Source organism: Rhea pennata, chromosome Z (genome assembly GCF_028389875.1).
Source record: "Rhea pennata isolate bPtePen1 chromosome Z, bPtePen1.pri, whole genome shotgun sequence".
In the NCBI taxonomy this organism is placed as follows: domain Eukaryota; kingdom Metazoa; phylum Chordata; class Aves; order Rheiformes; family Rheidae; genus Rhea; species Rhea pennata.
Window position 1 is genome coordinate 41643243 of NC_084702.1, and position 18636 is coordinate 41661878.

The following is an 18636-nucleotide window of genomic DNA, read 5'->3' on the forward strand; positions in this document are numbered from 1 at the left end:
AAACATGTAAGTAGTTTACTGTCTCAGTGCTGTAATTACTTCTTAATCCAGCCACGCCACGAGGCTTCTTTCCCTCCTAAACAGCTGCATATTTTATTACATTTCCAGCCTTAGCTTTGCTTCCAATGCTTTTTTTCCACCTCCCCTTAATAGTATTGCAAAGTAAGGCAGACTTGCCAGACCTCATTTCTAGTGTTCTTACTCAAGGGTACAGGTCTTTATCTAGGAACATTTCTGTTCAAATATCAACAAACTGAGTTGTTACTTATCCCCAGGCCTCACCTCTGTAAGATGTCAGGAGGTAGCAGTCAGATTAGTGTTGTGTTATATCTTAAGATCTGATGAAATGCAACAGAGAAATAGTCAATACAAAAATGTATCAGCTCTTTCCTTCTCAAACTAACTGCAGATGTCTTTGTCTTACCCAATACAAACATTCTGCATTAATTTTCACAAAAAAATGTTTTTAAATGGAAAAAGTTCTTTTCAAAAAGCTCTGTTGCAACATTAAAGGAAGAAAAAAGTTTGAAAGGCAGAAGAAAATGAAAGTGGATGATGCTCATTCAGTCCACTAGAAAGGTGCACCTTTACAGAAATCCAGAAAACTTTTTCACAGATGTGAGCTAGAAAGATGTCCTTTGTCTTTACTGCTCACAGAGTCTTTAGTAGCCAGCTAAACAGAGAGCTTTCAAGTTTAATTTTACTCCACAGATTCATGTATTTACCCACTTGCTTATTCCAGAACTCCAGCAAATTAAAGGCTTATTCAGCCCCTTTGTAAACCTGTAATTGCACTTCCTAACCCATCTTCAGTTCAGTTTCAGCTTTACTGAAGGCAGCACATAGCACTGAACATCCTTCACATAAAAAATGGTGTTCAGTGTACCTCAGCAATTCTCTGTGAATTTTTTCAGAGTAAAAGCTCTTCCTAGAGGAACGTGCTTATTAAAACAGATTTGTCCTCTTTGCTTCATCTTGGCCATAGAACAGCAAAAGATGGAATGCTTGGAGAAAGACTATTTGATTTTTCTCAGTGTCTCCCCCAGACTCACATGCTCTAGATCTGTCCAAGCTGTACTAGAGTTACCTTTTGTTATCAAATCTTTTCATCTTGGAATACTCCATCCTTAGCTGTAACACAGCTCTTGGCCTTTCAAGCAGCGCTGCACAGCTGCCAGTTGCTCAGAGACCAAATCAGAGTCAAACCCAGTAGAAACTGAGCACATGCCTAAAATATCTGCAATGGCCTGAGTTACAAAGACATTTTGCTTATACTTAATATTTAGCAGACACAAGAAGTTACAATATTCACATCTGTTCATGACAAATGGATGACTACACATGCAAAAGGATGATCAGATTCAGTTTCTTGGTAAGCTGAGGTTGAAAAGTCACTGCTAGGAGAAAAAAAAAAAAAAAAAAAAAAAAAAAAAAAAAGCTACCTGGCTGTGTGAGCTTTATAGGGAACCTGTGAGCATCCCAAACTCTACAACACTTTGACAAATGGAAGCTCTATTATTTCAGTGAAATATTTACCTTTCTCTTAACAATCTTCTCTTCAGTCTTCCCTTTGTTTAGGTTGAGCCAGATGTCCTTCATCCAAAAGTTGATTTCTTGTAAGCATTCTGACATTTCAGTAGTGATAAATCAGTTAGTCTAGTTAGCTGAAGGTCATCAACATGTGCGTTTTGCCCAAGAAAAAGGAAAAGGGAGGGTGAATTTTTGTGGGACCCTGTAAACAAAGACCTTTTTTTAAAAAAAAAAAAAAACACTGGCCACCACCATTCTCCAAGTATGCTAAGAGGAAAAAAAATGATTCCAGCTACTAATTTTGATATATTATATTGATGATACCTTTTTTAACATCCAGTACAGCAAAGGCTGTGACGAGGTCTAGAAAAACAACACAAAGTAATGGCCATTCCCTTTAGTGTTATTAGAATCTCTTAAGCACTTAAATTAGGACTTGATCCTCAACAGAGGCTCTTATCTAGAGAAAGATGTTCCTATTAAACCAATCTATAAAACTCTCAATGAAAAATTGTTACCATGAACTATGAGCATACGTGCATCTTGAATAAAATCTCAAAAGAACAGAAAACCAAAAAGCCAGGTTGCAGCACATAACAGTAAGTGCTAGAGTTCAAAGGAGGACCTCAAAAATGGCTCAGAGGTTAAGATTCATACTGCATGGCTTAAGGAGGCTGATTTTTATTACAAAAAAATTTGAAAATATTTCTAATTTTTTCAAAAGCTTAACAAGAACCAGTAGCTGGAAATCAGACAAATTGGAACTAAATCCCCCAATATCTCTATGGTTAATTGAATCACAAAAGCCTAGTGCAGACTGAGTCTGTAAGGAGAGACAAGGTATTTAAGAAAACAGGATTTTGAGTGTTCTGCATCTTTTACATAGGAGTCATACTAAATGGCACAGAGCTTCATTCTGAGCTGGAAAGGCATGAGAGTTCACAATTCATTTGATCCTTTGGGAACTGTAATTCTTTGTAGTGTATGTACACTCATAACACACTGCAGTGATTATAATCAAGTCTCACACTACAGAGATTCAGCTGATTGCTTGTTAAGGTCAGAACAAAAAGTCCTCTAGCTCTTCTTCCCAGGACCAGTGCAGAAATTGCTTTGCCCTTAGCTGTCTTCTGTGAATGCAGAGATGAGCTGGTGCTGGAGGTGGCACTCTCCCAGCACTGACCGGTGCTCCTGGGTAGGGCAAAGAAGCCTCACAGATGCCAGCATGCAGTTTTCCTGCTCATAGCCATGTTAATCAAATGTAATGATTCATGTCAGATTTATGATTTAGCTTTTGTTTTGGAAATGTTCTTCTGTTCTTCAGCGTATTTTTTCACCATAAAGTGCTTCCTTGGTGATCTGGGTTTCACTTCTCTGGGGAGTTTGCTGTTACACAAGCCTTTAGGGACCAGCAGCATCCATTTTTTCCCCCATCTCCTCCTGTGGCAAACAGTTTAGTGGGTTATTTGAAAGTTGAAATCCATAGCCTGATTTTAAAATATAGATTTTCAGTGTCAGGGAGGACCTTAGGAGTTTTAGTCAAGCTCCCAAAACAGTGAATGCTATCTTCAGTTCTTAATTTCTGCAGTGCTGGTGATGCTAGAAAATAGATTTTTTGCTTCTCTTTTTTGGGGGGATGTTTTTGTAAAATGTGAGCAGTCTAGAGTATCTTGGGATATTCATTCCCAGTAATGAAGTTTCATCTTACTGAACAGTCAGTAAGAAATAATAATTCAAATATAAGCTAGAGTGGGTTTGTGCATCTACCCTGTTCAGTACTTAGGGAGCAGGAACACTTTAAAACACTTGCCTGCTCACTAGACAAATGCAGCAAAATCCCAATATTCACTGCCTCTCTGGGCGAGCTGCTTCCAGCCGCAAGCTCTGCCAAGGCAGCACCAGGACTCAGCACTGGCACAGCTTACACAGCGCAAGCCTTCCTGTGGCCTCTTCTTCTCCTTGGAAATCAAGGAGCAACTGCAAAGTAACAAAAAAAAGCATCTGAGGCCATAACTGCTGAACGTTTTACCACTGTCCAAGTTACTTTCGGGAAGTACCAAGAAAAAGCAATTAAAGTAACAGAGTGGCAACAACTATGCCCAGAACAAATAAAGCTTCAGTGGAATAACCTAGAAGAAAAACACACTGTAAGTCTGTCTGAATTGGGAAAACAGAAGTGCTTTCAGATTCCCTGTTCTAGATGACAGGTATCTGATTGGCACCTTGGTAGACACCAGCTTCCCCTCTCCAGCTCGGATCCAGGGCCCCCAGCTACCCAGTTGAGGTGTAATTGAAATACCTGAATTGTATGCGTTAAATCTTAGACCTAAATGACAGCAGAGTAATTAAGGTATAAAAGATGTTGCAACTCCCTTGAAAATATAAGCTTCTCTGGCAATTGTACTGCTATACAGTTTTTAAAAGTATCAGGAAGAGGAAAAGCATCCTACTGACTGCAGCTACATTTTGTATTTCAGATTCCAACCTCTATGGACACGGGAAGGAAAAATTTCAGTCATCACAACCATATTTAGAAAAGTTCTCTGTATTGCTTAGCTTTCTAAAAAGAACGTTTTCCCATTTTTGCCCTAAATATAACCCCAATACTTCAACCCTAAATGAAGAAAAAATGTACTCTCAAAGATCCCCAAGGCAAGTCAGCTAGAATACCAACCCTAACTAGCTGAGATTTAGGAGCAACTATATTTGACACTCATAGGTTCCTTCTCAGCATGGAATTGTATTTTATTGATTCATTACTCTTTTAAAATTGTTTTGCATTTTTTAATCAAGTATTGACCCTTCTACTGGAAATAATTCGTATTGTTTTAATGTTTAAGTTTGTCTGGTATTGAGCATTCTTGAGTAAACTCTCGCAAGCATAAGACATATTGTTTCTATACAAATAAAATAAGTTTCCCACAAGGTTGAAACGGTTCATTTTGCAAGCTAATTACCTCAGGTGCCAAGATGACAACAGAAATCTCCACAGTGGATATTATTTATTGTGGCAAGGAAGAAGCAATGAGAGAGATTGCACCACACAGGCAAAATCCATTCTGTCACAGGGACAGAAAACCAAAATTCTCCTCCACTAACAGAACTGGCAGTAATTGAAATGCTCTTATTTAATATTACAGATGAATTGTTCCTTAGTCTCACTTCCTACTTCTGTTGTCCCTGAACTTTTTGTCCTATCTGTGACTGAATATGTCTTATCACATGAAAATTTCAGGTGACAGTCATGTCACAGCACTCACCCATCATGTGATCAGATGTGTAGCTGACTAAAGGCATGTGGATGAGTGATTTGACTGGAACTGTTTTTGTGTGTCTAGATGTGAACTCACCACATAAAAGGTAATATCTATGATTCAGGCACATGCTAGATCATGATGACATCTATAGAGTCCAAGTACTTCCATGAAAGGTTGTATAGCACAGCTGTACTAGAAGAAGAAACAAGCAAAAGAGCATGTGCTTTCTACTCTATGCCTGTTCAATACTTTCCTGATGTTCTTTTAGTTTACAGTTTATTACCTTTCATTTCCCCAAAAGTAAATGGTAGGAAGTGCTAGGAGTGTGCTTCACGAAATCTTATTCCCCAGTTCAGCTGCCTGGAAACAGCCTACACCGCAGGTTAGGAGCAGTGTAATTGCTTCAGTGCAGGAATTGCGTCTTTTTATGGGCTTGAGGCTTGCCCAACACAAAGCGATACTGATGCTTAATGGGTTTCTAGAATTCCCACAATATAATTATATAACTTAGGGAACACAGTGTAGAAGCAAGAATGATCAAAAGCACTCTCCATCCATGTTTACAAACAGTTCCATAAACTTAATGCTTGAATTGAATAAAATGGACAATTCTCCTTCAAACAACGAACTAGGTGGCAAATTGCCCACACTGATCATTGCTAGAATCTATAAAAAAAAAATTCCATGTCCCTTAAAAGTTACAAGTCAGCAAATTTTCAGGCAATAAAAAATGTGATAGAGCACAGAAATTCTTATATTCCTATGCTACCTATAGTAAAGAATATGACTTTCAAGGCTAAGATTAATATATTAGCAGAAACCAAATCAAAACTTAGCCATGGTAGACAATATGTTGAAGCTGTTTTTCCATCGCTCTGAAGAAGTTAAAACATTCTAAAACATCTGAGACTTCTAAGACATAAAACAGTATAGCAAATTACTACCAGGCTCTGTTGTTACAACGGGTTTCAGATCTTTATTGCCGCACACATACTAGGCTGTCACGTGGACTCTTCAGTACCGTTGTATCATTTTAAGCATCATTCCAGTCATAAAAAAAAAGATCTGCACATTTTGCTCACTAGTAAGACAGAGATAGATTTGGAACAGTATACAGTCATGTACAGAAACTACTTTTTCATGCAAATAAAGCAATACACAAATCCACTGGTTTGAGAGGAAGACAAGGACTCCTTTTCTCCATTCAATTCATTCTTTTCAGCTTCATGCACTTGAAACATTTTTTGGAAAACACTTTATAAACTAAGTCTAGTTGTTCTCAAGGTCTTAACAATGACATTTAGACATTTAATTAGAAAGCCATCATTTGGACTGGCATCTAAACCTTTTGCCAGAGACCTAATTCCACACCAATTTAAACATACCATTAGTCTTATATTAACTAATAAGACTCATAACACTCTGGCTACTGGATTGCACCAGAAAGCATTAATGCAACAGTGAAGTGAGTCTAAATGAACACCAGCGCAGAGTTTTACGGTGTATACATTAAGCTAGTAGCAATAATCTAAGCAAGACAAAAAATATAATAGCCACATTTGTTTATGAACCGGTACTCAGGCTATGCTGTGAGTCCTGGCACTTTGAATGCAATTATATGAGACTGACAGGCAAATGAAAGAAGATTTGATCAAACAAATTGTTTCATAGATTCCCAGCTGATATCCAGACCTTAAACCTTTCTGGAGGTCATTCTGAATCATGTTTAGAGATCTACACATGTAAATTCAGTACCATTACTCTATTTCAGCTTTTCAACCCTTGGCCATACTCAGTATATGGAAATAAGAGTCACAAATGTATGTAACAATACTTATAAACATATAACATATACTTGGAACCAATGGGGAAAAAATCACATTAACTAATGTCCTTTTCAGTTTGTGTTTCTAACTTAGATCTGTGGTTTTCACTGAAATAACAACAAGATTGAAAATGCAGAAAAACGCTACAGCAAAGTACAGGAACTCTGTTCTGTGGGTTTTTTCTTACTCTTGTGGAAATTGGAATATTACAGAAGTTTGAGTCACCATTCTGCTAGACTTGGCTAAAATTAGAGTCATATACAATGAAGGGCTTGTAGTTGAACAATTTGGACACTGGGGAACAAATTACAAATACAGTAATTCTGTTGAAATTTGGAGGGGGAGGGGGAAGACTGACATTAACAAAATTAAAAATTGAATCTATAGGGAAACTGGAAAGTATTCAAAGTTTTTATTTTATCAATAGTGCGATTAAGCAAAAGTCTGCAAACAAGCTTTGGGGGATTTTTGCTACATTTTGTAATGAAAAAAACATTCAGTTTAGCTTTGTGTTAAAACCAACAACGTGGAAGGACTATGACCACAGAGCAGATTCTGGTAACCTCAGAGTCTCATTTATCTTAATGTTGCCCACTGACACTGTCCTCTTGGCAGCGATAGCTGCCAATTATATTGTCAAGGTTACTGGCACTGAAGCTTTTCACCTCAGAATTGCTGACACTGAAGTTATCGATGCCAAAAGTAATTAAAAAAAAAAGACAACAAATTTCACATCACCAGCATTCTTTTTTCTGCTGGGTTTAGATTCCAGTGTATAGTGCCTGCTGACACGCAACACCTTTCCCAAAACTCATTCCATATCCAAGCTCTAAATGATTATTATGGAATAACCAAGGATATTTAACATGAGCCCTTGGATTTTCAAGTTTTGGACTGGAGCCCCTGGATTTTCAAAGAGAGCAGAGATCTTGTATACAGTTCTCTCTGGGCAGAAAATTCAGAAGTTGCGAACAAACCCAATGAGACAAGGCAGGCATTTAACTCAAGAAATCCCATTATTCAGGGCATGTACAGCATCCCTTTGTGGAATGTCCAACTCAAATACCTGAATCTATTTTTTCCACAAAACACACAGACGAAAGCCTTAATAAACAAACAAGCAAAGAAAAAAAAACCCACCAAAAAGCCTGGGTTCAACACAAGTTCACTCTTGAATCCTTTTTACTATTTAAAAAGGGAGAGAAAGAGAATCACAGCTATTTATCCCTTTATGACCTATATGCTTTTGCCTATCATAAATGAGAATTTTCTACTCTAGGAAGTCCTAAACATAAGCAGAAGAGACAGTGCTTCCTTCTGGCAAGTATTAAGCTAGAAAGGCACCACAGCAGTACCAATAAGATCTGAACAGCTCTTTCAGAATGGAAGTTGAGTTCTTGCTCTCATGAAAGTAAGGTGCCTTCCCAGCTATTTGGAGAACATTACTGAACAGCAGAATGACAAAATGGCCAAACTTTTCAATCAAACAAGCTGGACAACATGATACTGTAAGCCTCAGGTCAGATGCTAGGTCATCTATGGAAAAGGTATTTTCTACTGCACAGGCAAGAGTTCTGTGAAGGTCACCCACTTCCTTAGGCCCTTTCAAGGCATTAAGCAAATTCCTGACAGAATGTTTCAAAGCCTCAGGAACCTGAGGTCAGCATTTATTTGCACAAAAAGCTCACAAATGAAAGCATGCCAAACTGCTGGTCTTAGGAATAAGCCTGCTAGAATCCTAGAATTTAACTAAACTGCACCTGATTTTTACTGAACTGCAACTGCTAGTGATTCAAAGTTGTGATACTCCCTCTCTTCACAACCACTGACACCAAGGTGAGGATCAAAAGACTGAAAAAGATTTTTACAATTACAATAACAGATGTATTCTGAAAATAAGACAGTGATTTGAAGGTAAGTAACTACACAAACACGATACTTATTCCGATTAACACAAACCAAGACAAATAAGATGCAGTTAGGCAACGTGGAAATTCTGTAAAAGGCTAGCATTGGAATTTAAACCTATTAAGACAGCCCTACTATGACTCGTCTCCAAAAAGCAACCACTGCTGAATTCACTTTATTATGTTTATTCAGATACTCTAAACAAAAAAAGCAACATTAGAAGCTTATGAACTTTTTTGATCAATCTACTTTGCTCCAGCTTCAAAAGGTGTCATGTTTCACAGCTTGACTCCTACCCTGTTCCAAAGGATGTTATAACATACACAAAGCAATGGAGGTGACTGCTGTCTGACAAAAATGCCAACTAACATTGCTGCAGTTTAAACAAAAAAATTATGTTTTCTAATGACTGGCTGGGTAGATGAGGAGAGAGCAGTGAACATTGTGTACCTTGACTTCAGCAAGGCTTCTGACACTGTCTCCTATAACATCCTCCTAGACAAGCTCAGGAAGTGTGGGCTAGACGAGTGGACAGTGAGGTGGATTGAGAACTGACTGAAAGGCAGAGCTCAGAGGGTCGTCGTCAGTGGCGTGGAGTCTAGTTGGAGGCCTGTGGCTAGTGGCATCCCCTAGGGGTCAGTACTGGGTCCCATCCTGTACAACTTCTTCATCAACGACCTGGATGAGGGGATGGAGTGCCTCCTCAGCAAGTTAGCTGAAGATACCAAGCTGGGAGGAGTGGCTGAGACACCCGAGGGCTGTGCTGCCATTCAGAGAGACCTGGCCAGGCTGGAGAGCTGGGCAGAGAGGAACCTCGTGAGGTTCAACAAGGGCAAGTGCAGAGTCCTGCACCTAGGAAGGAATAACCCCATGCACCAGTACAGGCTGGGGGCTGGCCTGCTGGAAAGCAGCTCTGCAGAGAAGGACCTGGGAGAGCTGGTGCATGACAAACAGACCATGATCCAGCACTGTGCCCTTGTGGCCAAGAAAGCCAATGGTCTCCTGAGGTGCATTAGGAAGAGTGTTGCCAGCAGGTGGAGGGAGGTGATCCTGCCCCTCTCCTCAGCCCTGGGGAGGCCTCATCTCGAGTACTGTGTCCAGTTCTGGGCTCCCCAGTCCAAGAGAGACCTGGAGCTACTGGAGAGAGTCCAGTGTAGGGCTACAAAGATGATCAGAGGGCTGGAGCACCTGCCCTGTGAGGAACGGCTGCGAGAGCTGGGCCTCTTCAGCCTGGGGAAGAGCAGACTGAGGGGGGGTCTTATCAGTGTGTACAAGTACCTGAAGGGAGGGTGTCAAGGGGACGGGGACAAACTCTTTTCAGTTGTCCCGTGTGACAGGACTGGAGGCAATGGGCAGAAACAGAAGCACAGGAAGTTCTGCCTGACCGTGAGGGGGAATTTCTTCCCTGTGAGAGTGACGGAGCCCTGGCACAGGTTGCCCAGAGAGGTTGTGGAGTCTCCTTCTCTGGAGATCTTCAAGGCCTGCCTGGATGCAACCCTGTCTAACATGCTCTAGGTGACCCTGCTGATGAGCAGGGAGGTTGGACCAGATGATCTCCAGAGGTCCCTTCCAACCTTACTGATTCTATGATTCTATCTCTTTTCAGATGGTTCAACAGTAGTCAGCAAGGAATGGACTGTATTATTTAATAAATCAAAAATTATACCATTCTGTACTAGAATTTTTTTTTTTTTTTGAAATAGAAAAGCATTTTCTGCATTTCAGGAAGCCTAAGAGCAACCATCATTCAAATAAAAATAAAAGCTGTTATATCACACTATTGGAAGAAGTCATAATAATTAAAACATCTATTAGGATAACAAATCAAATGATTGGTAATCATACAACATGAACGTATCCCCTCCAGTTCTTATACCACAGCCCTCAGAAAAGCCTTATTCCTAGAATAAATCAGTTACTACAGTCCAGCACAGTATTGTTACCATGTTTGAAGTTTTCTAAAAAAAAAAAAAAAAAAAAAAAAAAAGTCTGTTCTCCAGACTTCTGAACTGACATCTTTCAAATCCCCTCACAAATATCCAAAGGAATGTACATTAGTGTAACTACACCATAAGGAATTCCTAGGCTTTGCATCTAGTGTGTAAATAGTGTATGTATGCATATATACACACACATGCACATATATATATATATATATATATAAATAAAAAAGATAACACCAAAGATCTATGAAATAAGTGATTATCCAATTCCCTAAGACAGAATCAATATGCATGTGAACAGAGCCATTTTAATATGTTCACATACTTATAACAACATGTACTATCACCTCCCTGCTTCCCCCCCCCAACACACACACAAAAAAAGCCCTCGCTGTATGGGTAAATTTGGTCTTCAGGTCTACCCTATGAGCAAGGGGTAACCAAATCCACCCCCAATAACCAAAAATACCTAAGAACAGCTGCATGTGTCCCCTTCATTTCTCAATATAAATTGTTCTGCAACACACTCGTTTGTTCTGTTAATTACAACATAAGTACTCTCATCAATAGCTTTCCATATATTCTCCTCCAAAACCAGGCACAACTGGCATGAAAAGTAACATCACTCATAACAGCACAAGGTTGGCAAATCAATCAGTTCTCTGAGAACAGAGATCAGCTGCAAGGTAAGACATTGTAAACAAGAACTTTACACCCACAGTGCAGTAACAGCTACCTATAACAAACAGGAAAAGTGTAGTTACAATTGCTGAATTATAGCAAAGAAGGAATATCAACTACTCTAAACAGAATGCCACAAATATATTATGAAGACTGGTACAAAAAAACAGTTAAAAAAAATCCCAATGCAAGAAATCTTCTTCGCAGTACTTCTGGCAAAACAAAATAAAATTATGCTCATTACATACTGTATTTCCTTGTTTTTCTTACTACCTTACAACTTCTATGGAAAAGGATAAGCCTGATGAGTTATTTCCACTATAGCTACAAGGATATGTTTAATCTTAAAGTACTTTGATTTTCAGCACCATGATTGAACTTCAGTTCTTGTTTATAAAACCAAAACACTTCAGTCCATGTCATACTTTTATTTCTATCAATATTTATCTTACTGTTCCCAAAAATCTGTTGAGAAAAACACTCCTATATAGTGATAATCACAAGAGACAAACAAAGCAAGGAAGAGGAAACCATTTCAGTGTATACAATAACAGCTCTAAGTCTATACTGACATGCTTATTCAGGCATTCAAGTAACTTTGAGATAAAAGGCATCTCCCTACCCAAAGGGGAACTTTGCAATCCAAACCTGTAACACCACAAACCAGGAGTCAGAGGGAAACACTTACTGATCAACTGGATTCAATTTACAGTATACTCAAAAAAAAAGTTGGAAAAAAATCTTATTCCAAGAAACAGCAGCTAAGCATGACAAAGTCATAAAACTCTTAATATACAGTTGACTTAGTTTGAAGTGGAAGAGCAAAGAGAGTAGGCACATGCAAGAGAACTGTCTATATAAAATTTACACAAGCAAGCTTGGGATTTTTATATATATATATATGCTACAAAATCATTATGCTATATGGGAATAGTATTCCTCAGTTCTTAGCAGATTCTTTGCTAAAGCCCTTTGGGTGGAAGAACAGCTATGTGAGATCTCCATAGCAGGGTTTTTAGAGAGGAGAAAAAGCTTGTATGATCCTGAGAAGTTTTTCCATTAATAAAAGGAGAGTCAGCTCACACAATTTATGCTTTCACAATTTCTTTGCTCTCTTGTCACACAACAACAAAAAGCCCTAGTTTCCTTCCAATTCCCCCTGCATGCCAGCTACTACAAAAAGGCCAGTCTATTAACAGCCAAATTCAGTTTTTTGCAATTCAGCACCTTTCAAAATCTATTTAAAACAAGTGACACTCAGCATTAACTTCAGAAATAAGAAAACTTTCTATTGGTATCTGATTTCTAGAAAAAAAACTGTGCAACATTCACACAAACAATTTAATCTCATGAACTAAGCCTTAAGTGATGCTTGGATCACTAAAGTTCAGAGAATAACAGAACGGTTGAAGTTGGAAGGAACCTTTAGAGATCATCAAGTCCAACCCCTCCGCTCAAACAAGGTCACCTTGAGTGCATTGCCCAGGACCCTGTCCAGGCAGTTTTTGAATATCTCCCAAGGATGAAGACTCAGCAACCTCTTTGGGCAACCTGTTCTAGTACTCTGTCACTCTCACAGAAAAAAAAAAAAAAAAAAAAAAAAAAAAAAAAAAAAGGGAAAAAATAAGGAAAAAAAAAGCTTTTCGTCATGTTCAGATGGAACTTTCTGTATTTCAGTTTGTACCCATTTCCTCTTGTCCTGTCACTGGGCAACACTGAAAAGAGAGCAGTCCTATCCCCTTGACACCCTCCTAAAGAGGGTGTCTGTAGACATCGACAAGATTTCCCCCTCAGTCTGCTCTTCCCCAGGCTGAAGAGGCCCAGCTCTCGCAGCCGTTCCTCACAGGGCAGGTGCTCCAGCCCTCTGATCATCTTTGTAGCCCTACACTGGACTCTCTCCAGTAGCTCCAGGTCTCTCTTGGACTGGGGAGCCCAGAACTGGACACAGTACTCGAGGCCTCCCCAGGGCTGAGGAGAGGGGCAGGATCACCTCCCTCCACCTGCTGGCAACACTCTTCCTAATGCACCTCAGGAGACCTTTGGCTTTCTTGGCCACAAGGGCACAGTGCTGGATCATGGTCTGTTTGTCATGCACCAGCTCTCCCAGGTCCTTCTCCGCAGAGCTGCTCTCCAGCAGGTCAGCCCCCAGCCTGTCCTGGTGCATGGGGTTATTCCTCCCTAGGTGCAGGACTCTGCACTTGCCCTTGTTGAACCTCACGAGGTTCCTCTCTGCCCAGCTCTCCAGCCTGTCCAGGTCTCTCTGAACGGCAGCACAGCCCTCGGGTGTCTCAGCCACTCCTCCCAGCTTGGTATCTTCAGCAAACTTGCTGAGGAGGCACTCTGTCCCCTCATCCAGGTCGTTGATGAAGAAGTTGTACAGGATGGGACCCAGTACTGACCCCTGGGGGACATCACTAGCTACAGACTCTGTGCCGCTGATCACAGCCCTCTGAGCTCTGTCCTTCAGACGGTTCTACTACAGAATAAAGAGTTCATAAAAATCAGTCTTAAGAGAAGCATCATGATATTATTTCACATAAGCCTAAATCTTTATGCTGAATTATGAAGTCCACTTAAGTATAGTCTATTCTTCTATGAGAGATTAATAGTTCTATCAGTAGGTGAGTAAACTGCCTCTCTAAAGAGCAGCTTTACACTTACAAAAGATACTTCAAAATGCTATTGATCCTTCGATTTTAATTTTTTCAGTTTACAGTTTTTACACAGTAGTCAAACTATTTGTGCTCTAATTGTATTAACTAACTCAAAAGATGTTCTTGCTTGCTGAATTTTACTCCTCAAGGCAAAGGCAAAGTAAATTTTCTGCAGTCTCACGGAGTATTCATATTTTTTAAAAATTTATTCCCACTAGTGATAAAAAGTATTAAAATCAATCACCATCTAATAGACAAAATGGACATACTCACGGAACCCCATTAATCTTTTACTGCCAAGTCAAAGTAGCATAGACTAGCCTTGTGATTATGTCCAAAAATAGTATCAGAAGTACATTTATAATAACACATGCAGATAACAAAAATCAAGCTGATATTTCTTATTCTTTTTAATTTTTCTTCCCAACTTCCCCTCTTCCAGAAGTCTGAATGGAAAAATAGCACACCCACTCAACATCAGCTTGACATCTTGAGTGAATGCTTACTGCCCAGGGGCTTTATCCTCCAGCTGCACCTGATGTAACAAGACACAAGCTTTCAACTAAAAATGAATGATTATCATCCAGCAATCAAAATAATGTTATGTAATAGCACAGCATCAGTTACTGTTGAAATCACTGTCACAGATATTTTAACACTATTTTACCAGACTGGTACTTACAGCCATAATCTAGAGTTAATTAGAATCAAAAATCGAGCAAAACTTCTAATGTTTTGGTATTCAAACAGAAGTCAATGCTAGGAGTTTACAGTAGAAGTACTTTCTCTTTGCTAATATTGATAATAAAGGGAACATTGTCTGATAAGATAATATGAATTTGAAAGCAAACTACTGGAAGATCCACCTAAAGATGAGTTTCAACTACTGGATTGCCATTTCCAAGCAGAGACCATGTGTATTTATTTAGTACAGTCAGGTTGCTTTTAAAACCTACAATGGAGACTTCCTTAAAAACTGTACTTAAAAAATAATCCTATTCACAGCATTGACATCCTCATTAAAATATGAAAAGTTAATGGTATGTTTTGCTCATCAAGCTCTCCAGCTGCTTTGTTTCAGTGCATTCATTTATTGCTCATTCCATCACTGTCACAAGTTACTAAAAAAAAGTAATAATAATAAATCACCCTGTGAAAATATGGCAACTCGACACAAAGACGACAGTACATGGCTTTCCACTGTCCAAACTCAATGAAGACAATTTGAAGGAGAACATTGTGAGGCCTAACCACAAAAAGTAGATTCTCTCACAGAGTTTCAGATGCGGTGAGAGAAAGTCCTGAATTTCATGAATTTGTACTGCATAGTGCTATGAACAACTTCTATAGCTTAGTTTGAAAGTAAAAAAAAAAAAAAAAAAAAAAAAAAAAGAAAGAAAGAAAGAAAAAAAAGAAAGAAAGAAGAAAAAAAAAACCTAAACCATCATATCCTAAACCAATTCTATGCTATCATGATATTTCAGAGCAACTTGCTACCATAAAGTATTTCAGAAAGCACATATTTAATAATTGCATTAACAACTTTATTTATCATTCCTGAGCTGCTGAAACAAACAGGAAAAGTTAACTACTATAAAAAAATCCAAACTATCTTGCTTTTAATCAAGGTAAGAATCTTCAAAGTCTAGCCAAAATTCAACTTAGCCAAATTAACTTTTTCCCATTTGACCATTACAGTATTAGGAAAGTTTTATTTTGAAATATGCTAATATTTAGTATTAAATGTGATCATGGAAGGACTTAATTCCCTAACCCAAAAGATTACCTAGCTATAAAAAAGTTATATAAATAATCTTAAAGTTATGAAAGTAAAAATATATGCACATTAACATACTTTTAAAGCACCCAGAAGGTTCTGTAAATTCAAAAGGCAGGTGTGCACTGGGGCTAAGAACTATTAGTTAAAAACTAAAGCTGACCAAAACAGTACATGAAACTTCATGTACACAGTAGCACAGCATACTGTTGAGGGTGCTACAGTGTGGTATCATAAAGTAACTGCAATTGAAATGTTAGTTACTTGATATTTTCTACTACAAATGTCTAGGTATTGAAATTTCACATACTTGAGCACATATTTCATTACACTCGCTAAAGCATGTTCTAATGAACAAGTGTCTGCTTCTGTTCTATTCAGAAAATATTTTGTGTACTATCCCTGGTATCTCAAACCCAAGATGTAAAATCAAAAACGTTTCATCAACTATACTGCCATCAGGAATTCCCGAATTTTGGATTTTTTACTTTATACTGCTAAGTATAAATATATTTTAAACAAATTATATATTTATATTTATTTTTGAATCTACAACATCCAACAAGAGTGAGTACTGGAGAACTGCAAGGTCTTTTTCATTGGGCAGAACTTTTCTATAAACAGTCTTGATCGTAACTAGAGGAAGAGAAACATATCAAGGAAATTGAAGCATAACAATGATCTCATGGCACTCACTTTAACAAGTCTAGTATACCTTGAGCGCTTAGGATTGGCTGAAACCATTTGACATACAATTTTTGCTAAACCCAGTTTAAAAATACAAGATTACAGCACCTGAAGACAATAGCACAAAAAGTTCTTTGTCATTTCAATTAGTGACATAATCTTAATTAACTCCTGCGTATTCCTAGTTTACCCATGTGCTATTTCTAGTAGTGTTATTAACTGAGACATAACCTCCTGAAACAAAGTTTTCAAATCTGTGCTTCTCTGCTGGAGCACAGAAATCTTCTCTTGTTGATCAGCCGTTGGTAGAAGTACACAGAATCTGCTTCTGCAGAACTTCATTTTATTTTTAGGAAAGTTAAAAGTTTCTATGACAGCTTTAGCAAAAGGCCTGCTTTCCCACTTCTACAGGCTACAGCTATCGTATAGTTTATAGTGCTTATTGGCAGGGAGGTGAAGGCAACGCACAAATTAGTTACGGAGTTCAGCTGCATCATTGCTTCTCCTCTCTTCTGTAGATGTAGAGGGAAACCGATGCTCGCAGAAATCGGAACTACTCTGCTTTACATTCAGCCACTTGCGCAGCCGTGAGCGGCAGCGGGGGCCGCAGCCAGCCAGACCCGCGCAGAGCCGCCCTCGCGGCACGGAGTCGGAGGCGAAACGCAGCAGAGGAACTAACGCCTACTGACAGGCAGTGCCGAGGTCAAAGACGATCCAATTAGCAGCCAGAGGAAGGTTCTGCAGCTGAAGGACCTGGCTTTTAAACACCACTTCGGGGAAGGCAACAGCTGAGCGCGGCTCCGAGGGGCCTTGCTACGCCCGCCGCCGTTCAGCGGCCAGGCCGCCCTCTCGACACGCCGGCCGGGTTTTAAGGGATAAAGGGCCCAAAACACCACCGCTAAAGGCTCCCCACGGCCGCCTAAGCGCAGGGCCCCGAGCGCCCCCCGCGCGAGGGGCGGCGCCGGCAGCAGCGCGCCGCGGCCGCCGACAGCGCGGGCGGGCGGCGGCTCCGCGGGCGGCGGCTCCGCGGGCAGCCGCGCACGGCGCCGCGCCAGGCCGGCGGCTCGGCCCCGGCCCTGCCGCCGCCCCCTCCCCGCAGCGCCCGCCCGGCGCCGCTCCCGCCACGGGCACTCACCTGCCTGCCGCGCTCTCCCCACCCGCCAGCGCCGCCGCCGCCGACTCCTCCGACGCCTCCCGCCGCGGGCGGCGCCCCCGGGGCGGCGAGAAGGGGCAGCCGGCGCGGCCGGGCGCGCATGCGGGGCGCGGGCCCGGCGGCCGCTCGCCCTCCTCACCGGCGAGGGCCGGCCCCTGCCCCGTCCCCGCCGCTCCTCATGCCGCCAGCGGGCTCCGGGGCGGCCCCGGCCCCCTCCCCGCCTCGGCCCCCGCCCGCCTCGAGCGCGCGCGGCCGCGGCGCCGGGGGGGGTCTCTGCCCCGCGAGCCCGGCCCCTACCGCCGCCCCCTCACTCGCTCCCTCCGACTGGTCTCCCCGCCGCCATCTTGCCCGAGGGGAGAGCGGAGCGCGCAGGCGCAGCCGAGGGAATCCCGGCCTCGGCGGCGGAGGTGCGGGAGCCCGCGCGCGGCGGCGGCGGCGCGCATGCGCGGCGGCGGGCGCTGCCCCGCCCCCTGCGCATGGCACACACCTGCCACGCGGGGCGGGGCGCTGCGCTGACGCGGGGAGCGCGGGGGGTGGCCGTTAACCGCCAACTGCCGCCCTCTGCTGCGGCTGGAGTGTCGACGGCTCCTTCCCTTCTCCCTCGCAGAGATGGCCAGCGCCAGAGGATGGGCTGTTTTGACAAGGCAAAGCCCTCGGCCCGCGAAAGCCTGAAACACGGTTCAAACAGTAACTGCAAAAGAGAAGTAATCCCTGAAGGGCCACCTGGTGCGGTTTGGAGAATAAGTACTGCAGATACAGAAAAGACAGGCTACCAAAGGGCCCCCTGCCCTGGCAGAAAGAGACACATGCGACAAGGTATGGAACCTGAGGGCAAAAGTTGAGGGTTTATCTCCTTTCTCCACGTATTTATTGTTGCCCTTCTCCAGCAGTCAATCCAGCAGGTCAGTGAGACAGTTTACCTTCACAAAAGAAGCGCAGCGTGTGCTTATCCACGTGGTATGGGATCTTTATAACAAACCTTACTCCTTGACTGCGAGTGGAAATCAGCCTCTCAGATCTCTTCCTCCTAAGGTCTGCTCCAGCATGCCCTGGGTAGGCAGAGATACTGTGGTAACTCTTCAGCCCCCATCCACTTACAGCAGTGGGTTATGCACTGACCAGCAGGACTACCATTTGATACCAGTGTCCTTCATCACTTTTGGCTGAATGCTACCATGCCTTGATGACTTACTTGTTTGGGCTTGTGCTTCCTGTAAGTT

At 41.5% G+C, this 18636-nt stretch overlaps 1 protein-coding gene across 3 annotated transcripts in view; it reads right to left on the minus strand.

Moving 5' to 3' along the window:
- Window positions 1–17486, minus strand: part of APC (APC regulator of WNT signaling pathway) — a 98353-nt gene extending 80867 nt beyond the window's left edge. For 2 of the 3 annotated variants that reach the window (XM_062600674.1, XM_062600671.1), the window contains exon 1: window positions 17399–17486. The gene's annotated coding sequence lies outside the window, so the exon portion shown is untranslated. Of the gene's footprint in view, window positions 1–1536; window positions 1624–17398 lie in introns of those variants that run through there. The other variant, XM_062600672.1, reaches the window with a different exon arrangement.
- Window positions 17487–18636: the final 1150 nt, after the last annotated feature.